Source organism: Octopus sinensis, linkage group LG11 (genome assembly GCF_006345805.1).
Source record: "Octopus sinensis linkage group LG11, ASM634580v1, whole genome shotgun sequence".
NCBI classification, from domain to species: domain Eukaryota; kingdom Metazoa; phylum Mollusca; class Cephalopoda; order Octopoda; family Octopodidae; genus Octopus; species Octopus sinensis.
The window spans coordinates 72022871-72034031 of NC_043007.1; the positions used below are offsets into that span (position 1 = coordinate 72022871).

General features: G+C 35.4%; 1 protein-coding gene across 4 annotated transcripts in view; it reads right to left on the reverse strand.

Annotated features, from left to right (window-relative positions):
- The window catches only part of LOC115217374 (bone morphogenetic protein 2-like), a 248443-nt gene that overhangs the window by 87368 nt on the left and 149914 nt on the right, over nucleotides 1-11161 (reverse strand). For 3 of the 4 annotated variants that reach the window (XM_029787050.2, XM_036507692.1, XM_036507694.1), the window contains exon 4: nucleotides 1641-1651. The exons of the other annotated variant lie outside the window; for it this stretch is intronic. The gene's annotated coding sequence lies outside the window, so the exon portion shown is untranslated. The remainder of the gene's footprint in view (nucleotides 1-1640; nucleotides 1652-11161) is intronic. 4 annotated transcript variants of the gene reach the window in all.

Consider the following 11161-nt stretch of genomic DNA (forward strand, 5'->3'; position numbering starts at 1 on the left):
AAAAGGAAAAGATCCATGAGTCTGACTAAATGGAAACTTCAAGCAATACTCAAGGAGCCCGATGGGTTGACAAGCTCACTATTCTTTCGAACATCAATACTAGATTGAGAATTAAGTGAAGCGCAACGTGAATACCATAACTTTACATCAAAACTTTTCCCCATGCATGTATATGAGGATTCACTCAATTTATCAATGCAAATAATATAAAAGTTATATAAAAGGGATATAAAAGCAACGTAGATCCAGCAGAATGAAGTTCTGGAAAGGCGGTGAGCTGGCAGAAACGTTAGCACGCCGGACGAAATGCTTAGCGGCATTTCGTCTGTCGTTACGTTGTGAGTTCAAATTCCGCCGAGGTCGACTTTGCCTTTCATCCTTTCGGGGTCGATAAATTAAGTACCAGTTACGCACTGGGATCGATGTAATCGACTTAATCCGTTTGTCTGTTCTTGTTTGTCCCCTCTGTGTGTAGCCCCTTGTGGGCAGTAAAGAAATAAGAATGAAGTTCTGGAGGTTTCAGTAGGTACCTAGTTTAGCAATCAAAAGAGTTAATCAACCACACAATAATGAAACATACAAATGCATATCGAAAAATCACTTTGTTTAAGTTAAGCATCCACACTATAATCTCATAATTGTATCTTACAGAACTATATAGCTGAAGGCGCGTGGCTTAGTGGTTAAGCATATTCGCGAGTTCGATTCCCGGTAGCGCGTTGTGTCCTTGAGTATGACACTCTATTTCACGTTCCTCCAATCCACTCAGCCGGCATAAATGAGTAGTACCTGTATTTCAAAGGGCCAAATGTGTCAGATTCTCCCTGAGAACTACGTTAAAGGTACGCGTGTCAGTGGAGTGCTCAACCACTCGCACATTAATTTTGCGAGTGAGCTGCTCCATTGATTGGATCAACTGGAATACTCGATGTAACCGGTTACTATATAGATGCTTATAGAGTGCCAGTTACTATATAGATGCTTATAGAGTGCCAGTTACTATATAAATGCTTATAGAGTGCCAGTTACTATATAGATGCTTATAGAGTGCCAGTTACTATATAGATGCTTATAGAGTGCCAGTTACTATATAGATGCTTCACCCAATTAAAATAAATGAAAAATATATAATTGAAATGCATAAACCTGAAGACAGACGACCTGACAAGCATAGAAACTCCACATTCGGCTATTACATAATTTACAATATTCCTTTTAAAGTTTATGAAAACTTAAGGTAATTCTCTCAGACTCAATGCTCGTAAATGCATAAAAATAAAAAAAACAAAGATAAAAAGAAGAAGATAGATTAACCCCAGAATATAAGAGACACCATAGAAGTAATAAAATAACAATTAGTAGCACGATTTAAATTTAGTCGAGTGAATTCACAAAGTTAATAACCACTAATCCACCGCCCAACTTAACCTTTACCACACTGTAGGTGCATCATGGCAGCATATTAATTTTCTTCCCTGTAGTAACGGGGCAGTGGAAGGGGAAACAAACCTAGAGAAAAGTCAGTGTGTTAAAGGTTAATGTTCGAATTGTATTTTCTGCGTTGAGTCCGGAAAGAAATAAAATTTGAAGTAGAGATAATTATGTGGTATGCATAAAGGTGAAAAGATGTTTCTACTTACATAAGGAAAACCTGAAAGGATAAAAGAAAAAAAGTAATATTTAGAAGTTTAAAAGTGGTGTATTGTTGTTTAAATAAAAGAACAGGAAAAGGAAGAAAACAAAAACAAAAAAAAAATGGTTAACATTTTATATGGAATTTGAAGCAGGATTAAAGACTTGAAACTGAGACACAAAACGCAAATTTGTAGAAGAGGGTGAGAATCGATTAAATGGCTTACTAGTATATTAATGGTATTTATTTCAGTGAATCAGAAAAATTGATCTCGTAAGGATTTGAACTCCGAACTTACAGCAATGAAATTAAATGCTATCAAGTATTTGGTTCGGAATTTACAAGCTCTTCAGAGTAGTAGTAGTGGTGGTAGTGGTGGTGGTGGTGGTGGTGGTGGTAGCAGTAGTAGTAGTAGTAGTAGTAGTAGTAGTAGTAGTGATGGTGGTGGTGAAGGGGATTTCTTTACCTTTGTAAAGGTAACGGTTGAGGGTAGATAGCAGGGACAAGTTACGAAAAGTGTTAGGGTACAGTTGTTAGATTCAACTCCATAATATATATATATATATATATATATATATGTATGTATATATATATGTATGTATGTATTCATTATATATATGTATATATTCATATATATATATATGTATATATTCATTATATATATATATATATATATATATTATATATATATATATATTATATATATATTTGCGTGTGTGTGTGTGTGTAAAGTTAATCCAAACATGAAAACACAACAACGCGAGGACGTGGAACAAATATAGTATTATTGGACGCTCAGGAAGGAAAGGAAGAAGGAGGGTTTAACGTTTCGAGCGGAGCTCTTCGTCGGAAACATAGAAGGAAAGATCCAGAGAAGGGAAGACAGAAGAAAAAAATCGCCAACGGTACACAGGCGGTCACATTTTGAATGTGTGTGTATATATATATATATATATATATATATGTATATATGTACACACACACACACTTTGTACATTTGAACTATATATGTGTGTGTATGTATGTATATATCTATATGTATATATATGCATATATGCATATATTTACACTTCGTCAATGACGACAACGAAGGTTCCAGTTAATCAACGTAACAGTCTGCCCGTGAAATCAACGTGCAAGTGGCTGAGTGCCACCATAAACACCCGTATTCTTAAAGTACTTCTCAGGGAAATTCTGCGGACCCTTGTCATGTAGCATTAAGTTGACCTTGATTAAATCAAACCACGGTCAAAAGCTCGATCATTTGGTGCTTCACGTTTCGGACATTTGCCGTTCTTCAATACTTCATGTTGTCATCAACAGAATCAAGTTTGCACCTCCAGAACGTTTTCCTCTTCAATACTTGGTAAATATTTATTTATTATTTTTTTTTAATAGTATGTAACCTTTCAGAATGTACACATCTGCTATTGTGCACCTTAACACACACACGCGCACATTTGCTACTGTAGTCCCCCACCTCCGAAGATAAAGTAAAAATGTCACTAGTGGTTACCACAAAAAACCTTGTGTGTGTAAATATGTGATTTTTATGTGTGTATTTCCGTATACCGGTGTGTTTGCTTTTGTGTTCATGTGTTCTGTCATCTCCATTCAATGTCAACCATCCCTCTTCAACGGATGAGGGTAAATTACATTGTCCTTGATGACAAAAAAAAAAAAGAAAGAAATTCGGCTGTCTTGAGGGTTTCAAACCCAAGAAATGTTTTGATAATTATTTTAGGCGAAAGGAATTGTATTTAAGAGTAGGTTGACACATTTTCATGGTATAGTGAACTATCTTTGAAGATTTTTTCACGTTCTTTCGCTTAAAACACACTCTCACACATACACATTATAATACAAGAAGATGGATTGAACGGGCTTTGGTCCAAATCTCTACAACTGTTTCTGTGCATTAGTACAAGCTGGTATCAGCTGGCAATTGCTGAGTGTGTCACACATTATACTTGAAGACCTGCAGGTACACAGGTGTATAATATATGACACACTTAGTAATTACCAATCGCCACCGCCATCACGACGACGACGACCACCACGATCACCACCTCCACTACTACTACTACTACTACTACTACTACTACCACTATCAGTACTACTACTACTACTACCACTACCACTACTACTACCACTACCACTACTACTACTACTACTACTACTACTACTACTACTACTACTACTACGTTATATTCCAATAAACTAAAATGTTATTCTGTCTAAGGTGGAGTGTTGTATTATAGAGACATGTTCTCACGTCTTGCTTTGTCTTGAAGAGAGAAATAGAAAAATGTAAAGAATTTGTTGAAATCTCAACTGTTTCTTAAAAGCCCCAGCAGCATAAATTCCAAGTCCAATGTCTTAAGATTTGAGATGAATGGAATAAGAAATTAACGAGAAAAGCATCAAGGTATCAAATAATAAAAGAAATCAAGCCATCCTTCTATCATATCTGTTTCTTTACTACCCACAAGGGGCTACACACAGAGGGGACAAACAAGGACAGACAAACGGATTAACTCGATTACATCGACCCCAGTGGTACTTAATTTATCGATCCCGAAAGGATCAAAGGCAAAGTCGATCTCGGCGGAATTTGAACTCAGAACGTAACGGCAGACGAAATACGGCTACGCATTTCGCCCGGCGTGCTAACGTTTCTGCCAGCTCGCCGCCTTCATATCTATCATCTAATTATACATCATCTCATTAGGCTCTGAAGTGTGTTTATAAGAAAATATGCCGGCTTTTCTCAGGGATACTTCCAGTATTCGGTTCAAATGTTAATTAAAGCACTCAGTCACCGGGCAATATTGAATCGGGCCGAGTACAGATTTGAAATTGGATAGGATTTAAATGTCATGAAAAAAAAATGTCTAATATTAGCTGTGTATGTATTTATATGTGCGTATTTGTATATGTAATTATACACATACGCACCTGCGCGCACGCGACATACACGCGAGCGCGCGCACACATACGCATAAACATATGTGCGCATATCTGTATGTTTGCATCTATGCTAAGATATGTCTAAAAATGAGTCGAATTACTCACAGATACACAAACACACATGCGTACACACATAAACAGACTCCACCCCCGCCTTATTGGCACCTTAGGTTACGGGATTTCGCGCTTACAGAAATCGTAAAATATTACCATTCATTTCAGGATACGGTCTGTAATTTAGCTCTTATGGGGGCTCATATAAATTTGAAGAATATAAAAATCTACACTAACCAAAATCGCCGCATCTCGGCGTTTTAGCTGACATCAAAGTATAGTTAAACATTTAAAATTGTTTCTGTATATTCTATTGGGTCAAAAATGAATAACTAATTAGCTATCTAGATAACTTACTCGTTTGAAAGGGATGATGCTCGTCACTGAACCAGTTTTGATTGAAAGTTTACTGATTTAGGGGATAAGCATCATGAACAACAACAATAGCAGCAAAAATAGCCGCCGCCGCAATTACATGCTGTAAGTTCAATGACAGAATTCTTATATACAGAACAAGTTGAGATTCCCTTCGGACATGACTAACCGTGGGATTGCACTGAGAAAGTTACCCTCCCAGGCACATCCGGGCAAGGTTGTTTATGGAAGACCAGTAGTCGCCCATGCATACAGGCATATATATATATAAGAAATGAAAGAAAATGCGCACACTTTACATAGTTTTAATATAATTTTTAATATATATTATATTGTGTTTGCCGACCGGTTTCGCTTTCGCTAATCATGACATTAAAACTTATTTAAATACGTATTTTTCTTAAGAAAAATTTTCTGTCTATGTTGTGTGTGGACTTTATGAATAAATGAAAGCGAAAGTAAAACAGGTCGACAAACACAATGTAAAATATACCTAAATTTATATTAAAACTACGTTGTGTGCGTTTTCCTTCTTTAATTTCTTATATATATTACAACTCACCACGTGGGGATAATTGAAATTCCTCTACTTCTGATACTATATATAATTATACATACAAGTCGATGTGTTGGACTCCGATAAGGATAGCATTGCGACGGCTGTTCACTATACTTTTAATCGATGAATCGATCGATTGATTAAATTGAACCATTAAAGCATAATAAATAAATATCTGAAACAGATGTAAGTCTATAATGTACGAGTAAATTTAGCTTTTTTATATTTAGCTTTTATTTAGCCTTTTTTTTATATTCATACATATGGATAGGCATATATCTATGTATATACATATGTGTGTGTGTGTGTACATATATATATATAATATATATATATATATATGGCGATTTTTTTTTCCTCTGCATTCCCTTCTCTGGATCTTTCCTTCTATGTTTTCGACGAAGAGCTCCGCTCGAAACGTTAAACCCTCCTTCTTTCCTTCTTTCCTGAGCGTCCAATAATACTATATTTGTTCCACGTCCTCGCGTTGTTGTGTTTTTTGTGCTTTCTTGTTTGGATTAACTATATATATACATATATATATATATAATATATATATATATTAATATATATATATATATATATATATACTATATATATATATTTGTATATATATATATAATATATATATATATATATATATATTATATATATATATATGCATATATATATACGTTTATGTATTTTATATGTGTGTGTGTGGTGTGTGTGTATGTATATATTCTGCACGAACACGCAAATATGCACACACTCTCATACATACACATATATGAGAGAGAGAGAGGGAGTGAGAGCGACGAGAGGGGGTCAAAGAAGTATAAGGGAAGAAATAAAGGGAGAGAAAGGGAGTCAAAATGGGAGAAAGAATGAGTGAAAGAGCACTTGTTAGCATCTAGAAGTCAAACAGTTTTGTGATGTCAAGCAGTTTTGATTGAGATCGGATGTTACTTCTTTCATACATACATACATACATATATGCGTACGTACATACATACATACGTACATATATACATACATACGCTGGTACTTACAAACACACACACACTCATATACATATAAATATATATGTATGTATGTATGCACGTACGTATATATATATATATATATATATAAAGTTAATCCAAACATGAAAGCACAAAAAAACACAACAACGCAAGGACGTGGAACAGATATAGTATTATTGGACGCTCAGGAAAGAAGGAGGGTTTAACGTTTCGAGCGGAGCTCTTCGTCCGAAACATAGAAGGAAAGATCCAGAAGGGAAGACAGAGGGAAAAAAATCGCCAACGGTACACACGCGGTCACACACACACATATATATATATATGTGTATATATATATATATACACACACACACATACATACATACATACATACATACATACATACATACATACATACATACATACATACACATAGGTATATGTCATAAAAGAAATCATCATCATCATCATCATCATTATTATTATTATCTCCTTAACGGGATACCTTGTCTACTCCATCTTTTCGGTTATTTGGTATACTTCATATTCGTTTTCCTCTTCTTAGCAATAACGTGTTATATTACAAACGCACGTACACAGTAATACACACGCGCGCGCATATGCATACTTCTCCCTCCACACCACACACATGTCCAAGATGCACACACATACATGCTTCTGCCTCTACACAGATATACATTCAAGAATTATTCTTCAGTGATACTTTACTTGTGTAGCATTCAAGTTTATAACTTGATAGGTTTCCATAATGGGAGTATGTGTGGGGGGTGGGGGTACTTAGGAAGGAAGCGTATCAGTTGAAAAAATGTAGGTGCGTAAATACATACACGCACGCGCACACACATACATGCACACACACACGCCTGTTGTCGAGTAATAATATAAGCAATTTTGCATTAAAATGATCAAGTACTCAATACATTTTTAATGAGTTATTTTTTTTTATAGTTTTACATAATAGAGGCGGACACTGACTTCGAAGTCACTGTCACAACTTTTGTAACACACGTCTGCGAGCATGTATATATGTATGCACCTACGTCTATATATATATATATATACACATTTATATATATATATTTCTTTACTACCCACAAGGGGCTAAACACAGAGGGGACAAACAAGGACAGACAAACGGATTAAGTCGATTATATCGACCCCAGTGTGTAACTGATACTTAATTTATCGACCCCGAGAGGATGAAAGGCAAAGTCGACCTCGGCGGAATTTGAACTCGGAACGTAACGACAGACGAAATACGGCTACGCATTTCGCTCGGCGTGCTAACGTTTCTGCCAGCTCGCCGCCTATACCAGCTCGTGTGTATGTGTGTGTGTGTATGTCTGTGTGTGTGTATGTATGTATGTATATATGTATGTATGTATGTATGTATGTATGTATGTATGTATGTATGTATGTATGTATGTATGTATGTATGTATGTATGTATGTATACTGTTCAAAATGGATTTTGAATTAAAAATACATTTTGACGCCTCCTGCTTGCAAGGTTGTAAAGGAAAACATTATTTTGTTCATCATCCTCTATATCAGTGATTCTCAAGCAGGGCCCATATGACCCTTGGGGGTCCGCATAAGATTTTGTTACTAAAATTTATTTGCAATGAATTAGTCATACTTCTACAACACACAAAATATCTTAACAATTTTTAAATACAATTCCTAATAATATTTAATGATGAATATATAATAGGATTTTTCAAACATTGAATGGCTACGAGGGTCCACCCGAGGAAAATAGGAATGAAAGGAGGTCCATAGGTAAAAAAATGGTTGAGGACCGCTGCTCTAAATCTTTAGAAGGTCTTCCATAATTTTATAGTCTCATATATCGTGATCATCTATAGCGTATGAATTGAGGGTTTGCGTTCTCTCCCCAAGAACCCAAGTTCAGTCATACTTTGCACCAGTTGGGTTGGTATGTACCCAGCTGCTCCAACACTAAGAGGTATGAAGCCGAAAGTGTATCTGGGGTACTGTATCATCAAACTTCTTATTAATGGTCCATAGATATCCTTTACCTCTTGTATTTCTCTAACCACATGTATGTATGTATGTATGTATGTATGTATGTATGTAATGTATGTATGTATGTACGTACGTACGTATGTATGTATGTATGTATGTATGTATGTATGTCCCTCGGTTTAGACGGTACTCGGTTCGCGCGGTTTCACTTAGCACGGCTTTAGTTTGGGTAATCTTTTTCTTTATGTATTCTGAAACACGATTTCGACGTTTCCCTTTTGGTTGCTCACTTTTCTTAGATTTTAGGTACATTCCACTTCTTTGACATGGTTGTGGACCATATTACTTTAAAATCATGCTTAATCGTGAGAATGAATTTTTTTTTCTTTTTTATCAGAGATACTGTTTTAAATATACTCATGATTGAATTATATTTTCAGACGTAATGGAAATTAATACATTGAATCAACTTCCAGAAGGAAAGACTTCTGCAGAATAGAAAGTAATTTTAGGAACGGTTAAAAGAAATGAAGGATCGTTGTAAAGGATGGAACATAGGTGACCTTAAGACAAACACTGCGAAGACAATGGGAAGATCTCTATTATTTGGGTTAGAATATGAAACCCAATATTACAACAGTGCATAAACGCACGAACTTGTTTGTATGTATACTCATATACACATATATGTATAACACATGTATAATATGCATATATATATATATATATATATATATATATATATATATATATATATATATAAATATATGCATATTATACACACACATACATACTTATGCATATATATATATATAATATATATATATATATATATACATATACATATATATATATATTATATATATATATATATATACATTCATATATACACTTACATACTTATACACACACATACATACACACTCACACATACATATATATTGGGATAATGTTTTTTTTCTTTTCAATTGCATGAACTAAAAGTCGGAGGGGGAGGGAATGAACTACCTGCATCAACTTGCTATAAAAGCAGGTAGTAATTTTACCTCGTTTTACTTATTCGTAGTGCAAGCTTTGAAGAGGGCAGTTCAATTTTAACAGTTAACTTTTCAAAGCTATAATGGAAGTGACAAAGGAGCATATTCGGTATATTTTGCTTTATGAGTTCAATGAAGGCAACAACGCAATGGAAAGTGCGAGGAATATTAATGCAGTATATGGGGATTGGACAATAAGCGAAATTCTGAGTCGGAAACTACAGCTTAGAAAACCGAGCCGCGTCCTGGAAGATCTATAGAGCTCGACGAGGACGTCTTGCAAACCCTGGTGAACAAAATCCCACCGTAACTGTTGAAGAACTAGCAGAAAAGCTTGGATTTGGTCATTCAACCATTCATCGACACCTGTGCCATCGGAAAAGTCAGAAAATTGGGTCAAAGGATTCTTCACAGACCTTCCGTGTCTGATCACACACAGTGAGTGAATCTGTGCTCTTCTTTGCTGTCACGTCTCACGAATGGACCAATTTTGGACCGAATAGTGTTTGGTGACGAGAAATGAGTTCTCTATAAAAATGTCAAGCGCCGAAGACACTGGGTAGGGAAAGGAGAAACACCGACATCAAGATCTTCACCCACGTAAGGTGTTGTTATCTGGTGGGATATGAAATGTTTAGTCTACTTTGAACTTTTAAACCCAAACCAAACGATAACAAAAGGCATCTACTGAGAGCAGCTTGGGTGGCTTAAGTCAGCGCTGGAAGAAAAACAACCATGTTTATCTTCAAGACGAAAGGTGTTCTTCCATCAGGATAATGCTCGGCCACATACAGAAAGGATGACGTTCCAAAGATTGGAGCTGTTTTAGTGGAAAACGATGCCCCACCCACCATATTCGCTGGACATTGCCCCACCTGATTACTATTCATTTCGCACGGGAAAAATATGAATTCTGTAGACGAGGTCAGTACTGGAAGTGTATTTATCATCACGGACGAGTGAATTTTGGAAGAGAGGCCTCGCAAGTCTATAACATAGATAGAAGAGCATTATAGAAAATGAAGAAGAGTATATTTTAGACTAAAAACTTTGTTTATCTTGATTTTGAAAAAAATAAAATAAGTATTAAAAAAACCGCATTATTTATGGGATGATCCAATATATAACGATATGTCTGTCTATCTATCTATCTATCTATCTATCTATCTATCTATCTATCTATATCTATCTATATATTATATATATATATAATATATATATATATATATATATATATATATATATATATATCGCCATGATAGATCGGTAGTCACTATACACATTTTTTTCTCTCCTTGTTTGTTCCTTTCTGTGGAAGAGCGTAGGCTCGAAACGTAAGACTTTTTGACTTCGTGAGCGTTATACTAATACATATGTTTGTTTTCTACACCACCTGTCTTCGTCTTCCCATTGGTGTGTCAGTACAGCTTTTTCTATGTAACCTCTCTCTCTCTCTCTCTCTCTCTCTCTCTATCTATCTCTCTCTCTTTCTGTTGATCCTTTTCTACCATCACTATCACCCATATCATTTCTATCGCCAC